At 45.4% G+C, this 13054-nt stretch overlaps 1 protein-coding gene across 4 annotated transcripts in view; it reads left to right on the forward strand.

Annotated features, from left to right (window-relative positions):
- Positions 1-13054, forward strand: part of ARNT2 (aryl hydrocarbon receptor nuclear translocator 2) — a 684205-nt gene that overhangs the window by 419976 nt on the left and 251175 nt on the right. The gene's annotated exons all lie outside the window — the stretch shown is intronic.

Consider the following 13054-nt stretch of genomic DNA (forward strand, 5'->3'; position numbering starts at 1 on the left):
TTGTGAAGAGAGCACAATCTTAGTGGGCAAATTCTGTACACTGATCACGAGTGACTAGAGGAAAATCCCTAAGAACATCCAAAAACTGGTCCACGTTTTCACACAAGGGTTATTAGCAAATGGCAAAGGCTACCATAACATAAACAACATTTGTGGACCATATAAGTTAAAAACTCTTTGGGATCAGGACAACGCCTGTTCACGTACTGGGCAAGTATGTTAACAGCGACAATGTGTATATCAGACCTGCAGGAGTGCAGGGTTGTTGAGTTTTCTTGCATTGGACTTTGCCACCAGTCACATGCTTGTATACCTCCCAGCATCTGAAAGGAAGATCGTCAAACACTTTACAAACCTTGCCACTCTGTGAAGTCTTTCTGATTCATGGGCTCGTTTGGACGCTGATTAGATCTCGAGCCTCCTCATTATGCCACAAGTCTTTGTGCATTAAATTTCCTATTTTTGGCAGTATTGCCAAGTAACGTAGTTCTATAGCTGCTATATCAAGTTAATGTAATTTATTTCATTTGCATCCACTTTGAGGGTGCAGGAATGAGATAACTTAGATTTTTGATGATTTTGTCAAAGAATGTGGCAGACACTGAACTGCACAACAGTTATTGGCACTGTTTGTCATTAGACTGAGGTCTAGGAACACAAGGCTTGATTAGCTTTTAAACTAAAGAATTTGGTATGGCAGAGGTAGAGAGAATTTTATGGCTCCTTCTTCCAGTTTGGTGGATGGTGCCACTGAGTCCCCTATAGGTTCACCTCATTTTTTGGGGAGAATATTGTCTTCCTCTGACGTGGAGTCTCTGCGATTGACTTTAGTCTAACATCTATAAGAGCTGTGCCTTTAGCCCTCAAATATTCTACAATTTCACATAGTCCTGTCATTTTTGGTAGCCCTTCATTATCCATTCCCCTAGTTTAATCCAGGTTTACTGTCTTTGATGTTACTGTTCCTTAGCCGTGAACTGTCCTTTGACATGTTTGCACTGTCTGCCTTAAGCCCTTTAGAGAGTCCTTCATGGGCCATTTTGAGTATCAGTGCTGAAATGTCCTATGGGTTATTCGCCTTGCTTAGAAAATAGGATATATGTCTAAAGGGTTTATTACGAGTGTCCTTGTGTTTTAGCTGGTCATATGACACCTTTTAAATACTGATGCTGCAGGGTGCAGTGTTACCTCCCCATTCCGAGATCTACCTCTCAAAATGCAGTATAATGTGATAATGGCTCCTCTATTCCCTTGTTTTTTCTTTTCCCTAGAAAACATTTGCCAGGTTTTGCCTCGCAAACTATTTCCAGGAACTAAAAGTCTAGTTTTCTTTTGTTAAAATTCTTTTTATTGAACAATTACTCAGTGCACCATACATAATGCTGGCAAATTAGCAACAAAATCAACAGCATTTGATTGTCAGTCGTTGTCAATACAGCAGAGGTGTTCACATCATACATATCAACATTGCCCCACTTGTACTGCAGAGTGCCCTGTGTCAGTCTCTGTGAGTTAGCCAGCTGCCACATATCTTCTTCCACTTTTTTGTGCAGCCCCTACTTTGATATACCACATGCTGTGCTTGTTGGCACCAGTCTAAGTCAGATTCCCAATCCTCAACCCTAGGTGGACTGCTTGCACCCCAGGTCCACGCTATATTGTGTTTGGCCACTCCAGCTGCCAAATTCAGCCAGAACCTTTGGTATCTAGGCCGCTCTTCGTCACTCTTTATTTGTAGTAGAAGCCAACAGGCTTCTGGTGGGATCATGAGCCAGTCACAAGGGCTATTATTTGTGTTATACCCCTCCATTATCGTTGGATAGATGGGCAGTCCCAAAGTGTTTGATAGAATGTTCCAACTTGGCCACACCCTCTAGTGCAGAGATCAGACTTACATTTCCTCAGCTTGAACAGGAGTAGTCGGGAATAGTTCAACCTGTGGACTATTCTCAACTGGACTAGACGTAATCGGGACAGAATAGCCACTTCTTGGGGGCTCTACACCACTCCACCCAATCATCGTCCTTAGTGAGCCCAAGATCCCCCTCCCATGCTTCCAGGAATGCCTCCAGAGGGTCCAGGGAATTGTTCATTAGTTTCTTATATGTTAGGGAGATCGCCTTGTGTGGCGTTGGTTTCAAAAGAAGCTATTCCTCCAGTGGCAAGTACTCTGGTAGTTGTTCACCAGGTATAATATGTCGTCTCAGCGCATGACCCAATTGCAGGTAGTGGTACCATTCAGTCATCCCCATCCCATACTCATTCTTCAAGACCTCAAAGGTGACATACGCCTGGTCCCTCCAGATGTCTCCCAGGTAGTCAATCCCAACCAAGACCCACTTAGAAAATCCCGGCAGCCCCCCGACTCCCTCAACAGGTTGCTATCCCATAGTGGAGTTTTCTCTGTCAGCTTTCCCTGCCAACCCCAAGAACCTATTTGCCTCTCGCTATATTCGGACCACTATCTGGGTGAGAGTCGTTGGGGTTTTTTCTGTTGCTCTCTTGTATAGCAGAGGTGGGTAGTCCTGACTCTCCATGGCCTCCCTGTCCTCCCTGTAGGCTGGCTACTTCCGGTCTGCAAAGACCCCGGTCTGCAAAGACCCAGTCATTCACAACTATTAGGTGGGCCACCCAGTAGTACTTAAGTATTTCTGGGACAACCAGTCCTCCTTCGTACACGCCTTTTTAAAGTTTGTGGAGCGCTATTCTAGAGCCACTTGAATCCCAACCTAGCTGGCAGAGCTTGTGGTTCACCTTTTTAAAGACATTGGGGGTATTTTAAAAGGTGTGTTTTGTAAGACTTAGAGCAGGGAGAGTCATCATCTTAAAAGGACAGCCCTACCCATCAGGGAGCTTGGGAGCATTCGCCAGTGTAGCACATCGCCACGGAGGCGTGCCAGATAAGAATAGAGGTTCCTATTTAGGAATTTCACAGGGTCCCAAGTCATGTGGATGCCCAGGTAGTAGAACCCATTCTGTACCATTAGGGCCATGCATCACAATGGCAAGCGGGGATCGTCCCTAGCTAAGGAGAAAATAAGGGACTTATCCCATTTGTTTGTATAACCAGCATAGTTCCCAAAGATATGAAAGATGTGTAGTAATCTGTCAACTGTGAGTTGCGGCTGTGTGGAATAGAGCAGGATATCCACTGCGTATAGGTAAATATGTTCCATCCAGTTCCCTCCTCCATTAATTCCCTGGACAAGAGGGTCCTAACGGATTTGCGCCGCAAAGAGCTCCAGCGCTAGCACACAAATCATTGGTTATAACGGAAATCCCTGCCTCGTCGCCCCAGAGCAGAGCAAATGGCCGATAAATGGCATTGTTAACTCGTATTCTGACCATTGGAGCCTGGTTGAGCAGTTTGACCAACCGACAGAAGTTGGTGCCAAACCCCAGACTGGTGAGAGTGGCAAAAAGATAGGGCCATTCCACTCTGTCAAAGGCTATTTTGGCATCTAATGAGAGCAGAACTGAGGGCTCAGCTTGACGGGCAGCAGTCATACGAAGCACCCCATACAGGTGCCTAAGACTTAAACGCGTTCCCCTACAGAGCATAAAGCCAGATTGAGCTGGGTGTATGAACGTAGTGATAACCCTCAGTAACTGAGGCGCAAGTGCCTTAGCGAGCATCTTCGATTCGACACTGCGAAGCTATATGGGTCTGTACGACTCACACTCATCCTGGGGCATACCTTTCTTTGGGACACTACTATTGTGGCAAGTCTTAGCTCATCGGGCAACCTGCCTTCCGCCCTGGCAGAGTGGAACATGTCCAGCATGGGGCCACCTTCTCAGCAGTACATTTAAATAGTTCCACCAGTAGACCATTCGGCCTGGCTTCAACTCTTTAATGGCCCTTTGGATTTAATCAGTTGTAAGGTCTTGCTGAAGGGTCTGCCTATCTTCATCTGTCAGGACAGAGAGAGAGATGTCTTTCAGTAGGTCAGCACATCCGCTGTAATTTTCAACCAAATTAGATTAAGTTGCACCCATATTGGAACTCCTATGGACTCACAAAGAGCCTCTTAGTGTACTCCACTGTATAGACTGTTTTGTTTTTTTGCTAACTTCTGAAGTTCTCTCTATAGCAGTCATTCTTTATTCTCTGGGTTCAAGGTCTTCTGTTTTTGTTTTTTTGTGATAGCTGTCATGTCATTTTTGTTTTTGTCTGTCTCAGATAAGGAACAAGTTTAATTTTGTATTGTGTTTCCAGATACTGTGGTAGGTACAGCTATGTTCTCAAAGCGCGGGTCTTTTCCTACCTAATGATGGGATATGAAACAGGTTCAGAAGCTGTTAATCGAGAGCTTTGTGTGCTAATTCTGTACATGCATGAGTTTATCATACTCAGCATGTTCACACTTCATTGGACACATACTCCCCTTTGCACATTCCAATTTTCTGCCAAAATGATATGGAGCAGAACCTACTTGAATTACTTTGCTGACCTTGACTCTGGTTCTTTCAGATAATTTTATCTCTTTATTGTAGCTTTTTTCACCATCCTTCCTTTACTTTCTTTAAACCATTTAATTAGTACTGCAGTGTTCCAGCTTTAACCTCTAACACAAGGTCTGAGGTGGAGGTGCGCTACCGCACACCTTCCACGAACACTTCAGGATAACACTAAAATGCGATGGCTGGACAGTATTAGGCCAGTTTCGATCCCAACAACTGAAAAAACAGCCCCCCACCTGGAATCACGAGGGAGCATATCTTTAATCATAGAGTTCCAATAAGATTGGATGCAGAAGCCTCACTCCCTGGTTGTGGCATGCTTCATCATCGGAGAGCTCATCCCATCCTGGTAAGGTGGTACTACTGGGGTGGACTCAACCTTATTAACAGGGTGTTCTTGATAACACTCACTGGACTAGATGGGATCCAGACAAACTAAAAATACGTCAAGGTAACCCGGGGTAACACATTTAATAGAGGGTACTTTAGGTACAGCTAAAACATACAAAACAGAAGATGGTGAAGGCTATGACCTCACCATCCATATTATGGCAACATGTTTCTGCACGCATAAATGCCGGTCAGGTGCATTCTTCAGGGCCACAAAAAGGGGGAGGTCCTTTTAACAATAAGTATGAATTGCAGAGTTGTCAGAATAGAATCATACCTTGACAACCCAGGATGTCATAGTCCCCTGACTCTTGGGAACTAAAGCTTCCTGGGTTGGAAGGAGGTGGTATCCTCTATAGTCAAACATTCGTCAAGAGGTATACCAGCAGGCAAACCTGATTGCCTCCATTATCCATCCACTCACCATCCCTTCATTACATCTTTCAAATCATTTAATTTGTACTGCAGTGCACTAGCTTTAAGTCATGCACTTTGTATCAGCAACCATTTGAAGCAGCATAATCTCAGCATCTGCTGTCTAGTGGGAGTCTCTCTTTATGTGGTCCCCCTCCCTCCCTTCTTTGTGGACTGATGCTGCCGATTTATGAACTGTGCACATCAGGGTACTGCTGTCCAGCCACCAGTAAGGCCACAGTATATGGTGTAAGAAACTTTACCAATGACATAGAAGGTAACGAGTCCCTGGTTAGAAATGAGAGGAGGATGAAAGCATCCTGCAGAGCAGAAGAGAAGAGGGAATACCCAAGTACTAATTAGAGAGGAGAAGAGGGTATATCCTAGTACTGAAAAAAAGGGGGAGGGGATGCTGTCTTGTCACTAAAGGGATGTTAGAGAGTGAGGTAGTGTCAGCTTATGAGAGAGAGTGGTCGGTAAACGGACATTGATTTGGAGGAGTTCCTTATCACTGTTGGAGAAGAGAGAGCACTCTTTTACCCTTTTACTAGAGGAGGGTAAAGTAGCACTATGGCAGTATTGGGGGATGACGGTGTTACTTAAAATAGGAACTAATGGTAGAGGAGGTGATATCTAGCAATAATCAAAGACAGTGGATGGAGTGCAGACTTTGTGCTAGTCTGAGGAGAGAGAGCATCTTGGCATTTTTGGACCAAGAGGGAATTTCTAGGCATTGATTGAAGGGGACCTCGGGACTAGAATGTGCTTGTCCTTCTGTATGGGAAAATATGGATATTTAGTGGGGTCTGACTGGCCTTCAGGACAGCCTGGCAGCGCTCGAAGGGCTTGTCCCACAGATCAGTGTAGGGGCTGTTATGTGACTGTTTGTAGGCCTATTTATGGTCTCTTTGGCCGGTTTTGCTGTTGATTTTTCTTCTCTCACATTGCCTACAGCAAGCACAAATGCATGCAGCCTTCCATTCCTTGGCAAGCATCTGTAGAACTTGTCTTTACAAGTTTAAACTGCCCTAATTTGCAACTGTGTGCCACTTTTTTCAGCTGATTCACTAACGTGGGCCACTTTAATCCCACATTTTTTAATTAATCCCAAGCCTATTTTCTATCCCAGTCGGTCCCTGATACTGAGTACTAATTATGTAGGAGTAAGCACCCTGTTAGTAATGGGAGAGGTAGGGCAGTGTAGCCTGTTTTTCCAAGAGGAGCGATTTTCTGGATGTCTATGCAAAGAAAGTGGTTATCCTGGCAAATAACTGAATGGAAGAGTGTAGTCTGACCTGTATTGAAAGGGAAGGGAAGGAATATGTGGAACTCATGGGTGGGAAAGATTTCCAGCCATTGGAGCTAATGGGAAAAGTGATAGTGTCCAGACATTGTTTAGAGACCGAGTCCCTTGGTCCTAGCCGCAATGGATGATGTTGGATCCTAGGGCAAGTGACATGGGAGAGGCAGATGTGATGAACATTATCAAATTAATGGAAGAGGTGACAGTACTCTGGCCTTGATGTTGAGTGAAGTAGTAACCCCGAACTGTCGGTTGAGGAATGAGGGAGTGCCTGAGCATTACGTGGAAGATTTGGGGTGCTCAGGAACTAATACAAGGAACTAGGGGGAAGTACCTATTAAATGTTGGGACGAGACAAATACACTGGCACTATTAGGAGACGAGAGCAGCAATTACAGTGGAATTAACAGGAGTGGGCAGGTCTCTGGCACCACCAGGATGGAAGATTACCCTACTACATACTGGTCAGGGATAATGGAAGAAGACAGTAGTGTACACAGTTACTAAGGAGATTGGACAGGGGGTGCCTGAACACTGGTGGGACAGGAGAAGTATTGGAGGTGAGCAGGCATTGGGCCCAAGGTTGAGATAGGAGAGAGTATGTTGACTCTAGTGAGAATGAAGGAAGTGTTCCAGAATTGATATTATGAGAGAAGGGAGCACACTTGCCCGCTGGGAAGCAGCGGAAGTGTAAACAGATTTTAAAGCCTGAATGGAGAGCTCTAGATATTTGAGAGGCAGTGGAGGGAGAACTTCAGCACTTGAAGCAAAAGAAGTGGATCTATGACACTAATGGAATAGGAGGTGCCCAGACTTGTGAGTGTTTGTGTGTTTCTGCAGTACTTTCACAGGGATGTCATGGGCCCTAGTGCAGGCAAGAAAAAATTACTCCATACCTTTCAGGTTGGTGTTAAGAGACAGACATAGCTGAGGTTCAGTGGGCTGCCCGAACCCCTGGGCTCTGGGGCCACTGCACTAATGAAAGCCACACTGGTAAATAAGGCTCTCTGTGTTCTGTTCGTAAATCTGTTTTTACTTTCTCCACCATGTTTCTAATCCTTTCTTCTCATCTTCTTCCCTTTGACTCCTCTCCTCCGTACTGCCTTCCACTCTATTTTTGTACACTCAATCCTTTCTTTGTTCTCCTTCATCCCTTTCCTCTCTCCAACACTTCTTCCTTATGCTTTCCCCACTCTCTCTTCTCTGTCCTACCATTTTCTGTACTTCCCCTATCCTCTTCCTTACCTCCTTCCCTCCTTTTCGCTTGCCTATATTGCCTTGACTTCTCGCTCTTGGTCATCTCCTTCTTTCAGTTCTCTCTGGCGCCCTTATTCCTGTACTCTTTTTCTGTGTCCTTTCTTCTTTTGCTTCTCTCCTTTCTCTCTGGTCCTTACATCTTCCCTTTTTTTCTGACTGCTGTCCCTGCTACATTACACCCCCGCACCATGCATTATTCCCTCTGTTCTCCAATTCTCCCTAATCCTCTCTGCCCCTCTTTTCCTACCGTCATAGCTCGTTTTCTTTTCTAAATCTGTTTCCATTCTGCATGTTTGCCATTGCTTTCTCCATATACTCTCCATCTCCCTTTTGTTTCCTCTGTTAGTCCTTTTCCATATCCCCCCCCCAACCTTTCCATTTACATTCTTTCCATTTTTTGGTTCCCCCTATCTGTTGAACTTGGCTTTTTCTGCAGGCTCATCCCCAAACTTTTTGCCTTTACCCTCCCGTTTTCTGAACTCGCTTTTGTTGGCTTTTAGGGCTACCTGCACTTTATTCACTGCTAACCTGTGCTAAATTATGTGTGCTTTCTCCTTTAAACATGGTAAAATTGACTTACACCAAATTGGCACTTTTTGTTTTACTTGTAAGTCCCTAGTAAAGTGGTACTCCATGTACCCAAAGCCTGTACATTAAATGCTATTAGTGGGCCTGCAGCACTGATTGTGCCACCCCCCGAAGTAGCCTTTTAAACATGTCTTGGGCTGCCATTGTCGCCTATATGTGCAGTTTTCAACTGTCATTTTGACCTGCCAAAATAAACCTTTTGCCAGCCCTAAACCTCATTTTTAAATATTTACAGATTGGGTCCTAAACATCCCAAAATAAACCTTTTGCCAGCCTTAAACCCTCTTGTTGAATACTTAGGGTAGGTCCTAAACATCCCATAAGGCAAGGTGAAGTGTATTTAAAAAGTTGGTTTGTACTTTTAACTGTTATGTGTCCTGCTGGTGAAAAACTCCTGAAATCGTTTTTCATTACTTCAAGGCCTACCTCTCTCGTTAGATAACGTTGAGTTCAATTGGAAACAATTAGGAGTGTCGAGTTTGGTGTCTAAAGAATTGTAATTTGATGCCCTCTTTATTGGTAAAGTTGTATTTTAAGCCAAAATTCTAAAAATGCCACTTTTAGAAAAGTGGCATTTTCTTGTCCTAACCATTTGGTGCCTGCAGCCTTTATACTGGGTCACATGACTAGGTGTAGCTGGCAGTTTTTCTTTGTGCATTACCCCAAGACCATTTGACAAAGGGCAATAGGTGTTGGCAGGGTGGGCCATCTCTACCTTGATGAGGGGGGAAGATGTCACCTACCACACTTGCGCATCATAAAGACTTTGCCTGAGTACACTTATAAAGGGTTTAACGCTAGTCTTTTGTGACCCCAGACAATCTGGGGTCGGGCAGTGAGGCAGGAAATTCAAAGCACCTCTGAGGGTGGAAGCCTCTAGAGACTTCTCCCCCTTTAAAGTGGACAACAGGTATAAATAATGGACCCTCAAACTCAACTCTTCAGTACACCTCTAGACCTGTGGAAGTCTCAGAAGAACTGCTGTGCTGCTTTGCAAGAAGGATTGCTACTCTGCCGCCTGAGTGAAAAGGACTGTTCCTTGATCTTGAATCCAGGACCACCAGAGTGACTCCAGGTGCCAGTTGGCTGGCCTCCTGATCAGAGCCTCAGGGACAGAAAGGACTCCTACCACCTTTAACTTAGCACCTTGACTCTATCTGATGTGAATCCTACTCCCAAGTGGTGCCACCCCAGTCCTGGACCCTTAGAAATGGACCTGAAGGTGCTCTACCAACATAGCTGTGGTCCTCTGGGCAGAACTGACGCAACACGATGCATCTCCCCACAGCCCTGCTTCGGAACTGGTGCAGTGTGAAGCATCCCAGATGCTGGACCTTGTATCCTCAGAACCACCGCTGCGCGAAGGATCCTCAATGGAGGCCTTTGCATCGCAAGCCCCTCATCGACAGCATTGTTAATGACTAGGCAGGACTCCATATCACAACTTCTTCAGAACCGCCAGAACATGATGCATCTTTGATACAGCACTTGCACTGCAAGCCCCTCGGTGACGGCGTCCTCAGTGATGACGCAGTACTCTTCATCGCAGCCCTGCAGCTTCGTCAGAACCACAGCTGATACATCCTTGATGCAGAACCTCGCAAGGGTCTGCAAGCCAGGATTTAGGGTTTGTTCAGCTGGCTTAACTGGGTCCTTGGCCCACGTTCCATTGCAGTCAGCCTCAACTTGTGACTTTGTCCCAATTCGGCTCGACCAGATGACCACAGTTGGCGCTTTGATATTGCATATCTCCTGTTCTACTAATTGGATTTTTGTTGTTTTAGTCTCAAATAATGTATTACATTTTACTCTATTTTTCTAAATTGGTGTGGGATTTTTCTTGTGATTGTTTTCATTTTATTAGTGTTTGAAGTGCGGTGTTTTCATGTTATTAGTGTTTGAAGTTTGGCATAAATACTTTACACAATGCCTCTGAGTTAAGCTTCACTGTGTTCGTCCCAAGCTACCAGAGGGTAAAGCAGAGGTTAATTTGAGGTTCCCTTGTGACTTCCCCGGATAGGAATTGTGATTCCATCTTGAGTGGGATTTTCACCCCGCTCAACCAGTAACCGAATTCCCCCCATTATGTTATACCGTTTCCTCTCCCATTCCTTTACTTTGTTCCTATTTTTTACCCTTGCTTTCTTCTCTCTCATTTCCCGTCTTCTTCACTCCCATTTTTCTGTGCTACGCTTTCCATCCTACAGTACCCTTCCTGACCTCTTTACTTTCCGGGGAAGTGTCAACCCACATCCAGGTCCTAGTAACAAAACTTTGAGCGGGCCTTCTAAATAAACTGCAGCAGTTCAAGGCACTCCGGTACCCCGCACTTTCCTGTGTCTTGAGTGCCACGGCAGCGGGTCCGCCTCTAGCATTAAAGTAATTGGAGAACGTATCCTATGCTTCCCATCCCTCTTCCCTATCCCCCCTCCCCCCAGGGTGTTCCCATGTTGATGTTTTTCCCTAGGTGCTCTTGCTCCTTGTTGCAGACTCCCGCCTTATTACCCTGTGCTGAACGGCCAGGTGCTGTCCGACGTGCAGACACGCTTGGTACGACCCTTGCTTTGTGCTCTTGCCCTGTACTGATACTTTCACTTTATTCTGCAGGCCCAGGTACTGTCCTCCCACTAAGTGCTGTAGGGCTTTTTTTTTTATACCATTGCTGCCAGTTCTACAGGCCATGGCACAGTCATCTCGTTCTTCGGACCTTGTTAACCCCCGCCCTGTTATGCAGGCCCTGGTCCTATTGTCGTGTGCGACAGCCCTCCTGCTCTGAACCTGTGCTGCAGGCCTGCACACTGTCGCCCTTATTGTAGGCCTGGGTGCTCTCGTTCTGTGGCTCTCCGCCTAGCTTGGTGCTCTTTTTGCTCTGTACTGCAGACCTTTATATTCCCCTGCACGCGCTCTCGTTCGGTATGATTGGTCTTTATGTTGTTTTTCTTGGGGACTTGCTTGTGCAGCTAGCCTTGATGTTCATGTCCTAGTGCTCTAGTCCTGTGCCGAAGGCCTGGCGCCCTCACCTCTGGCTGCAAGCGGCGCTGCTGTGACGAAAGCCGAAGGCTCTGGTTTATAGGCCTTGTGAAGGCGCTGGCGTATAGGCCTGCTCTGCAGGGCCCTGCTGGGCTCTCCCTTTGCTGAAGGCCCTTGTGCTCACGTTTGTTGCTCTAGGCTTAGACTGCAGAACCTCCTGCTCTGAGGCTGTGCAGTTTTTCATGGTGCTCTCTCTGGGATGCAGTGCAGAGCGTTCTTTCCTATTGTACGGGTTCTGGTGCTCTAGCTCCTTGTGCAGCATGCCCCTGGCCCCGCCCTTGTCCTGAAGCTCTCTTCCCTTTGCCAGGTGGAGTCTTCCTGAGCGGCTGATTCTCCGGTGTCGGCAGCCCTCTGAGCTCCTGCCCTTCGCTTCCTGGGAAGATAAATTCTTTCATCGTGGTGGGAAAATGAGGCCAGAAATCAGCTGCCGAGCCCAAAAACTACACATGGCTCTGTATCAATGGGAGCAGAGGTGCTATCTGAAGTCCGCAGGAAGCCGGGCGGATGGGCTCCCTCACAGCCTTACGTGCCTCAGGGTGCGGTGCCAGCAGCGCCGATAAAGCGTCTGATACATTTACAAAGAGTTCAAGATTCTTTCACAGCTCTCCCGAGATGGGACGCAAAGCCACTGATTGGTTCGCCTTTTCTGGATGCAGGGATAAGTGCAAAAGCAGAGTGGATATATATGTCGTCAGAATACCGCCTCCAGTTATGAAACATTCGCAATGTACAGCAATTTTGTGCAGAATTAAAAACCTCTCCTTATTCTGCCCTTTACACTACAATCACCACCCTGGGTTGAAGGCCGATGCTATGCAGGCCAATATTGGACCTCCTGCCCTAATAGCAGTCAAACCAGCGTCGACTTGTTTCTTGTCTTACTACTGTATGACATTTAATCTGAAATCGATATGTTGATGGGAGCTTTGTGTAACCGCTCTGCTCTGCAGTGTTCCTGAACACTAAAACACGATCTGCTCCTATTTCTTAAGATGTGTAGCACCAAAAAGCTACAATGTTTTTTGATGTGGGCCTTACAAATAAATAAATATAACCCAAAAAAACCGTCGAAGCAGCAATTAATATATATATATATATATATATATCCCTGAAAGTACTGGTCTATAGTAACTAATCTGGGATAGCAGTGTAACTTGTCAGTGCTGGAAATGACCATCTTTTGTGTGTTATTCCTCCAGTTTTTTGCCTTCTATAGCTGAAACCGTTTGTGTTAACAATAACAATGTGTGCGCTGTACTGTTGCTATGCAGCGGTAAAGTGCTTGAGCTCTCCCTTTTTTTTTTTTTTTTCACAAATTTGTTTATTGGTATTTTCATCTTTACTTTGCTTCATGTTTCTACATTTATTTTAGTTTCATACAGTATGGTATGTATTCTTATATCATTACATAGCTGACATTGTATATAATGTGCATTGCCTCAATATATCACTTGGCATACATTTGCAGTTATTCAGTTATACATTTCCATTGCTATGACATTCACAGTTATCTTACCATGTTGTACCTGTTATTTGTTGAGTTTTATCATTGTCAACCCCTTATACATTTGCAGGAACAAAAACCCCATAGGGTTTCTGATGTTTATC

The sequence above is a fragment of the Pleurodeles waltl genome, chromosome 3_1 (assembly GCF_031143425.1).
Source record: "Pleurodeles waltl isolate 20211129_DDA chromosome 3_1, aPleWal1.hap1.20221129, whole genome shotgun sequence".
NCBI classification, from domain to species: Eukaryota; Metazoa; Chordata; class Amphibia; order Caudata; family Salamandridae; genus Pleurodeles; species Pleurodeles waltl.